The sequence below is a fragment of the Helianthus annuus genome, chromosome 14 (assembly GCF_002127325.2).
Source record: "Helianthus annuus cultivar XRQ/B chromosome 14, HanXRQr2.0-SUNRISE, whole genome shotgun sequence".
Taxonomy (NCBI): Eukaryota; Viridiplantae; Streptophyta; class Magnoliopsida; order Asterales; family Asteraceae; genus Helianthus; species Helianthus annuus.
Genome location: NC_035446.2, coordinates 92,801,809 through 92,811,624, shown reverse-complemented (window position 1 = coordinate 92,811,624; position 9,816 = coordinate 92,801,809). Strand labels below are relative to the sequence as shown.

At 37.0% G+C, this 9,816-nt stretch overlaps 1 long non-coding RNA gene across 1 annotated transcript; it reads left to right on the top strand.

Moving 5' to 3' along the window:
- Positions 1 to 3,029: 3,029 nt before the first annotated feature.
- On the top strand, positions 3,030 to 4,898 carry LOC110905595. The gene is made up of 3 exons (XR_002573254.2): positions 3,030 to 3,328; positions 4,182 to 4,271; positions 4,754 to 4,898. It is a non-coding gene; the product is annotated as an uncharacterized LOC110905595 (long non-coding RNA).
- The last annotated feature ends 4,918 nt before the right edge of the window (positions 4,899 to 9,816 follow it).

Genomic DNA, 9,816 nt, shown 5'->3' with positions numbered 1-9,816 from the left:
GGAACCAGTAGAAATCACGGACCGGGATGTTAAGGTCCTCAAAAACAAGAGAATCCCTCTTGTTCGAGTTCGTTGGAACTCCCGTCGTGGCCCAGAGTTCACCTGGAAGCGTGAAGATCAAATGAAACTTAAGTACCCCCAGTTATTCGCGAACAGTACAACCACTACTGAGGCTGAAGCTACCATGGAATTTCGGGACGAAATTCCAGATCAACGGGGGGAGGATGTGACACCCCAGGAAAACCAGTGAACGATACAACCTACCTAGCTTCCTCAGTGAGTGCGTACCAAATTTCGGGACGAAATTTCTTTTAAGTTGGGGATAATGTGACAACTCGTATTTCGAACCTACTTTTGTGTAACGTTACGTGATTATGTGAACTCTATTTGAATAACATGTTATACGTGCCTTGTGTGAAATTGTGAATGTTTGTTTATATGTTGCATGATCCGATCGTACATGACCCACTCGACCACACAAGCCCATTCGGTTTACACACATCCGACTCGAGACCAAGAAGGCAACCCGGTAAAGGGTTCGGCCCACTTCCCTTGATTCGCAAACACATACCCATTAGGGGTTTAGATTTTCATTTACTTGCCAAACATCCTCACACACACAAACCCTAGAACACACACACTCTCTCTCTCTCTCTCTCGATCGGAACCAAAGGCAGCCGAACATCCCTTTCCATCGAAGCTCTTTGATTCGGATCATTCCCTTTCTCATCTCGGTTAGTAGTATGTTAACCGATTTCAAGTTTTATATGTATGTTTAGATGATGATATTATTGTTAATCGGATTACATGATCGGTTAGGGTTTATGCTAGTGACTCGGTTCATATGTTGTATCATATGTTGTATGCATGATAATCGGATCGAAGTTTACTATCCTTGTTATTGTTCTAGTTGTAAATTAGATTGATTGCATGATGGACCGAATTCTTGTTAATCGGTTGTGATGAGTATGACTTATGAGTGTAATTATGAATTAGGTTGCATGATAGTCCATAACTTGGTTAATCACGTGGTTCGATAATTTGTTATGCATATTGGTATTTGATTGTTCTTGATGATGATGAATTGATATGTTGAATAGCGTTTAACTGCTGTTGAATACGAAAATTATTGTGTTTGATCTAATTGGTGAAACTGTCAAGTTGTTAGCTGAAATTACGAAATGATTGTAACTGATTAATTATGGAAATCTGTTACACTTTGTCTCGACCAGGGTTACGAGTCGAGAACCCTTAGTCTCGACTCGAGACCACCTTACAACACAAACAGCACAAACTGAGACCACGGTCGCGGGTCCGGTTGCGACTCGAAACCGTGTAGTCTCGACCAGACCATGACAACTCGAGACCGTGTAGTCTCGACTAATATAGGTTGACTCGAGACCTCCTTGTTGCGACTCGAGATCTTCAGGCCAGCACAACTCGAGATCTCTAGTCTCGACTCGAGACCGTGAACACGTGCACACTGTTTGGACCTTGCACACTGTTACGAGCCCAACCATTTGGGCCGCATACTTGGACATTATTTACGTGACTGTTGTTGATCTGCCATGCTTTTACGTGAATTGCCATGATTATACCCGTGTACAATACGTGTAGAACATACATGTATTACCTGAATACGAACCTAACTTGTACCATAACCATGCTAGGACGTGGTTGATCACTATATAGCTTGAGTTACTTTCTGTGTATCTGCCGAGCAAACCAAGGTGAGTTCACATAGCCAAGGCATGGGATTCCCGGGTTGGGAATTGGGTTGGAAGATTTGAAATGGATAATTACTCGTACTTACACTATTGCTAGACTATATACCATCGTCCTCAGGTTAGTCAGGACACTTACGTAAAACCTACGTAAACTAGTATCTACCACTGTCTCCCGGGTCGGGAGGACACTTACGTAAAACCTACGTAAACTCATACCTACTACTGTCTTCCGGGTCGGAAGGACACTTACGTAAAACCTACGTAAACCCCACGCGTACCACGGTCCTCAGGGAAGGGCACTCACGTAAAACCTACGTGACCTTGTACGTATTCCTGTTCTCGGGCTAAGAAGAACACATGGTTGCAAATAGTCTAGTAAGCATAAATAGGGGAAGCCCCCACTAGCAATAAGTATAATCAAGGGAAACCCCCACTAGTAGTACATATATACATGGGAAGCCCCCACTAAATGAACATACGTTTTGCTATTACGAACTTACTTACTGTGAACTCGCTCAACTAGTTGTTGACTCTCTACTGCATGCCTTGCAGGACGTTAGGTACTTATGGAGCTTGCACAGGGAGGAGCAGGTCGTTGTGGGACATGGATCGTGGATGCCATGTTAAAACGTTTAAACAATTGAACTTACGATTTGCTTTGGGTTTACATACTTTTGCTTCCGCTACTCAAATTATGTTTTGTTGAACATCAATTATATTGTGATGGGTTTCATTGATTACTTTTAATATTTAATGTTATGTTCAATATAATTGGTGGCTTGATCCTGGTCATGTCACGCCTCCAAGCGGTGATACTCCGTGTAACATCCGTCAAAATGGTTTCCCAAAAATCCGACCCACTTTGAAATCTGGATCCTAAATTTTTTTTTCCTCTCCAACTAACTTCACTAATATATATCCTAATCATATACTCAATTTAAATATACATAATACACTTTATTAGTAATAATTATGACTAATAAACATTTGTTTTGAGAAATTAATAAAATTTAATGTAATGGTTTCACTTGTTTCTAAATACTACGTACATAAGGAATTTAATAAAAGAAACACTTTAACAATATATAATATATAGTAATATAATTTCTAAAGTCAACCAATCTTCCCAAAGTTGTCTCAATACTGACTAATGGTCACATTTTTTTTAAATATAAACCTTTACAAAATTTGCTGCCCAAAAACATACAACTGTCATTTCCTTTTCCTTTCCTTCGTTGACTTCTAGTAATTTACAGCTAATTATATGGTTTCCTAATTACTAATGTTATGAATCTAGACATATTATGGAGCCAAAAACACACACGCTCGTCAACTTTCGATTACAGAAACTACGCAATATACCGAAACAAGATTTTAAAGGTGTATATATATAGCATCAGCCATCTCGACTCATCGACACCACTCGAAAGACCCTCACAAACTCACGCCCAACACCTCTCACAACCCCACATCATTTCGAACACCTTACACCCTTTGCCGGAATCGGAGTTACGTCGGAACCAAAACCTCCAAAACTACACTCAAACTCGCCGGAAAACTTGCACATAGCCGGAACCTCGCCGGAGAAGACGACCGGCCCGGTAAACTTTTTTTTCTCCGATTTTCTTCGTTCCTTCTTTCTTCTTTCTTTTCTTTTTACTTACTGTTATATCACGTTACTATTATTATTATTATTATTATTATTATTATTATTATTATTATTATTATTATTATTATTATTATTATTATTATTATATTTCATATTCATTATTATTAATATTTTATATCTTAATCAGTAAACTAATATTATAATAGTAAATCAGTATTTATAAACATTACTATCATTAATCAGATATATTATTTTCAGGAATATTGGTAATTTTTATTCAGAAAAATTAATATATAAAAATCAGTATTTATATTGGGATTATTAATACTATATATATACTTAATTATAATATGTATAAAACAGAAATATTATTAATAATATTATCAGAATTATTATTATTATCAGAACTATTATAAAATCAGTAATATTATTATTAGACTTTTAATAATAATCAGATTTATTATTTAATCTTAAAAATTCTGGTTTTATATTTATTTTCAGAATTATTAATATAATATTTGTCATATTATTTATTTAAACATGTAAATAAGGTTCATATATTATTAATTAAATTCAGTAGTTTTATAATTAATGTAATCAGAAATTTATTAGTAGATATATATTAATCAGTATTTTATCACTAATAATTTATATATTAAATCAAAATATTTATTTTATGTATCAAGTTGGTTATATCACAAATATCATATTATTATTAACCTATTTTCGTTGTTATAATTATTCGACATCAATAATTAACAATCTAGAAGTCTTGAAACTTTATTTTCCAACATTAATTTCATCATAATCACCAACTAGTATTAACGAATTCCCAAACACAATAGGGTAATCTTCTTGCGCTCGTTGCAACTCTTGCAATTTATTGGACAACTCTTTCTCTTATTCTCTTACCAAGAAACGCAACGCACTCTAAGGTGAGTATACATGACCCATTTTCGTTTTACACTTTTGGGTGCAATATGTATTACATATCAAACATCACAACACATTAAACATTTTATGCACACTCTATCCTTACTCTATGTGATACATTTTAATCATGTTAGACATGTTATGCTACTGTAAACACCTAATGACTATGTGTTCATTAACTTCGTACAAGCCTCCCCTAACAATGGTAGCGCTATAGGTTGAGAAACGCCCCTCCTGTTCTATGAGCAGGTATTGTTAGGTTTAAACTATGTCAACCTACTCAAACTCGTTTGGGTACACTTTAATTGCGTTAAACTTTGGTTTGGGCACATAGAGTAACATCGTTTCGAGTATATACTGTTAACATGATATTGTATTTCACATTTGGATATGAGCAACATTTTAAACACGTACTATACTATGTATGAAAACTTGTATACTCGCCAACATGCTTTTGTTGACTTTATTTTAATAAATATTGCAGGATGATTTATCAAGATACAAGAAAGCAAGCTAGGACGGCCTAGAAACTCATTTTAGAAATAAACTATTGTTTGAATTTATATTTGGATGTTGAAACTTTGTATTATCCTTTAGAATCTAATAAAATGATTTAATTTATATTGTCACATTTAGTGTTATGTTGTTTTGAGCAATTTGTTCGTCTCATCCCGATGTTTCCGCCATCGGTTGGGGTGTGACACTCCGCGGGTGGATTTTGGGGGTGTGACATAATACTTGTAAACAAATTACATGCTTCTTATGCGTTCAGTAGCCCGATCCGTAGACCGGGTTAATGATCAATAGACACACCACATTATTTGTTCATTTATGCATCAACGGGTGTACGCCTACACCCTGTGCTCAAGTCGTGGCCATCTCGTAAGATGATGCCAAGGATATCCGGGACATGGTCATTAACCCCCCAAAGGCTTTAAGCAAACAAAACATTTCAAAACAAAGCATATCAATGATTTAATCTCAATTCGATTAAAGATTCAATGCTGGACCAAGCGGTATTCTATATATCGTACCCCAAGTCCGTATAAGGGAAATTAAGTTAAAAGTATTTACCTTTGCAAGTATCAATCACAAATAGCAAGTGCGGGTAGCTTTTATCGGGTCTCCTATTCTGAAACGAAGGTTTATAATAACCTATTAGAATCCTAACGGGTCTTTAATTAAGCCTAAGCTTAGACCGGTTGGTTTTAACGAAAGACACGGTTCGAACGCACGATTAGGCGAAGACCGGAATAGAATGTGTTTTAGTCCCGACAAGTTTAAAGACTTGTATAATATGGGTGAACTAAACACCTTCTGGATTTTGAGAATAAAAAACGATAAGGTTTGACCCGTTTCGGCTAATTTATGTAAACTAGTTACATAAACCGAACCGAACGCGTAGGAAGCGTAACGGGTAACCATGAGAGTCCTATACAGGTTTCCTAAGTCAATATGCTCTAAATATGTTGTGATATCAGTAGGATACCTTCCATTATGCCCAAAACGAGTTTAATCACAATATACGCCCCGTAGGGGTATTTTGTACATTTTAAAGATTATAAAAGCGATTTCCGGGTTAAACAGGAAATCTGAGTTTTCTGATCAGGTTATAAAGTTCAAAATACTTTATTTATTATTTAAAATCAGTAGCAATTGGATTGGCGTCAAAATACTATGTAGAACTCGTTTTATGTCTGAAAAGGGTATAATCGGTATTTACCGAATCAAGGTCATAACCTTAGGTTATGAGCAGGTTAAAAATAATTAAAAATCTTTAAAAATCCTGAAATATTATATTACATCTGTGTGTAAAAGGTTTGGTGTCGAAATTAGGTTTAGATAGGCTTTATGCTAAGTGCGCCGTTTAATTAACAAAAGTTTCTTAATTGCGCTATTTAGCATAACTCCTATTCTAGACCTCTAACTGGCATGAAATTTAGGGACATGTTTATAAATCAGTAGCAAAGATTTTTGCTCTCTCACATTCCCAAAATTCTCGTTTTATGATCAAAAGGGCATTATGGTCAACTTTTAAGCTTTTAACGGAAACTTGTAAGCGGACAATCAATGAACCAGTCACAGAGGGTTATACTATCATGTAACCTGGTCCTAAGGAAGTCCTAAGGCATTTCTAAACTCTACTAAAACAGGTCAGAACTGAAGTCAAAGAAAAAGTCAAAGTTTTGCGACTTTCGGTTCCGAACCGGGTCAAAACAGAAAATGGTCGGATCAAACAAGCTTAGACCCGTTATTATACTTATTATCAAGTTATATGAGTGATAAAATAGGTTACATGCCTTCTACATTGTTAATTATATGTTAATTCGAAAATTAAGCTTCTATTGACTTTTTCTAAACATCTTTGACCTGACATTTTATCTAGTTAGAGTGGGAATCAGAGGGTGCCCTTTTGAGGGTTTAATGCCCACATAATTACCAACTTATAACTACCTTTGATTTGATTAATCACTGAACCATTAATGATTAATCGTTAAGTGAACCGTTAATTACGACTGTTTGACTTTTAAGCTAAAACTAAGCAAACTTAACTAAGAAAGGTCAAGCATACTTACTCAAGTCCTATGCACGATTAGGAAGGCTTAGCGAAGACACTTGTGCTCCAGAAAGCCCCACAAATGCAGAAGGAAGGAATGAACACAATGTTGCAACAATGTGGCTTTTTATAGTGATTTCAATCCATTGAAATCATGACAAATAGGTCTATCATTGCTCCCAGATCATTTACAAGTGTTTCCTAGTGCCTAGGAACTGTTAGGGGTCGCCCATGTTGCTGGAAATATCTTACTAAGTCGGTTAAACGTTTATAACAGCCAACAGCCAACTTGCTGTCGCTGGGCACCCCTTACGGACCGTAAGGCAGGTCCTTCACGGTCCGTAAGCCTTTGCCAAAAAGCAAAAAAAATTAACCTTTCATGCATTGAACAGGCAACTTGCATAGCATTATTTTGAGCCTGGAAAATGTCAGTATGAGGCCTTTTTACCCATGCTTGATCAGTTGTGTCTACCTATCTCGCAATATTATTGGGTTGAACAATGATAGTATTCACAAACGAATGTTTTATTGAGCATTATTTTCATAGGATCCATTCTTGCAAATTTGGACATCCATTATTATTAGTAATCACCGGATTAAAGGTATACTAGATGTTTATTAATCATGTTAGGGTCTTGGGATTTATAATGAAGTCGTTCAGAGGTATAAGTTAACATGTCGACATGTTCAAAAATCCTGCCGTACATCTTTAACTAAATCCGGGTTTATAATACTTTTGTCGCACGTGACACGTGTCGTTATTTCATTTGACGGAAAATTCCGAGGTGTTACATCCTTACCCCCTTAAAAGAAATCTCGACCTCGAGATTTAATGAAACAAATGTGGGTATTTTTCTTTCATTGTGGATTCTACCTCCCATGTGTACCCGGGGCCTCTACGCCATCCCATTTAACCTTTACAATCGGTACATGCTTCCTTCGAAGCTTCTTAACCTGTCGATCCTCGATCGACACAGGGTTTTCAACAAACTTCAAGCTCTCTTCTATGTGCACATCTGTGTGTGGTATAACTAGTGAATCTTCAGCAACACACTTCTTCAGATTGCAGATGTGGAATACATTGTGAATACCGCTGAGCTCTTCGGGTAAGTTTAACTTATAGGCAACTGATTCGACACGTTCGATGATCTCGAAGGGTCCTATGTATCTCGGGCTTAACTTGCCTTTTTTACCAAATCGCATCACTCCCTTCCAGGGTGATACTTTAAGCAGTACCTTGTCACCTACCTCGAAGTTAAAAGGTTTACGCTTTAAATCTGCGTAGCTTTTCTGCCTATCCCTGGCAGCTTTTAGGCGTTCCCGAATCTGGACAATCTTGTCCGTCGTTTCAAAGACTATTTCTGGTCCTGTCAGTTGAACATCTCCAACTTCCGCCCAACACACGGGCGTCCTGCACTTCCTACCGTACAAGGCCTCGAAAGGCGCAGCCTTAATGCTGGTATGGTAGCTATTGTTGTACGAGAACTCGATTAATGGCTGTTGGTGCACTACATCTGTCGACTTCGTCTTGTATCGAGTCTTTCATTGTATTCTATAGATTAGGGCGCGTTTTACGAGAAAATACGAAAATGTATGTAATTAGGTTGTAGGTCCGCTTATGTGTACATGTCCGTATATGGGAACCTACCTGGTCCGCTTATTCGTACATGTTCGTATATGGGAACCTACCTGGTCCGCTTATTCGTACATGTCCATATATGGGAACCTACCTGGTCCGCTTATTCGTACATGTCCGTATATGGGAACCTACCTGGTCCGCTTATTCGTACATGTCCATATATGGGAACCTACCTACACTATAAATACCACATAAGCGAACTCATTTGTAACTTTGTCAAATTCCATACCGATGTGCTGCCGGTGTGAAGATCGAGCTGTAATCATTGTCAAATCAATAAAATAGTAGTTTAAGTGAAGAACAAGCTATTGCTACCTACGTTTCTTGTTATTCCGCACCTGAAACATAGAAGAACGCCTCTGAACGACTCATTCGGGTCAGAACATGATCCTACAAGTGGTATCAGAGCTTCAGGAGGAGGAGGAGTTCTACAGAGAATAGCTGGATTTCATCTAAAATTCTTAATTCTACACCTTCTTTCTTCATCAGAACGAGATTTAACGGTCGGAATTCGGTCAAAATTTCACAGGTTGTAGGTAATTGATCATAGTTAAACCCTTGAAAATTTGACACTGAAATTTGGACTAAAAATGGGCCAAATTAGTCTCCGAATAAGGTCCGCTTTTTCGAACAAGTAGTAGGTCCGCTCCAAATTGCAGTTCCGCTCCAAATTACATTAAGGTCCGCTCCAAATTGCATGTAGGTCCGCTCCAAAGATTAAGATCAAGTCCGCTTCAAGTGTTCTTCATAGATCCGCTTTTAGTGACAAAGTCAGTTGGTTCGCTTATTCGGTCATCATTAGATCCGCTTTTATGACACATCTAGTGATACAGACATAAAGTTTGTCGGTTCATTTGATATACATTTAAAGTCACCGGCCAATCACTGGACTATGTGTTAAAACTTGTGCTTCTCAATTATTAATCAAGAGGCGGCCCAATTATAATAAATCAGACATAAAGTTGTCGGTTCATTAAGATAGTTTGGTTAAAATCAGATTCAATTCATATTTGAGGTCCAATAATATTCAATTGAGTATTAAAATTGTCAGACAAAAATTGTTGACTAAGGTCTTGCATGTGATTTCAAGATAATATTGTCGGCTACATAAAACAAAAGTGCGGTCCAATCCTATTTGTTGGTCAGTTCATGATTGTCGGCCCAATGAATTAAAAACAACAATTAATCGGTGTTATAAATTTGTCGGCACTTGTCTAAAGGATTTAGTTTTGTTGGTTCAAGCCCAATTACGGCCCAAGTTTAAAGCATAACAGGTTTTCAGACTTTGAAATTGTTTTTAAAATTTGTGAAGTATTGAAAAGGTGAATTCTGTTTCACACGGTTTGAATTC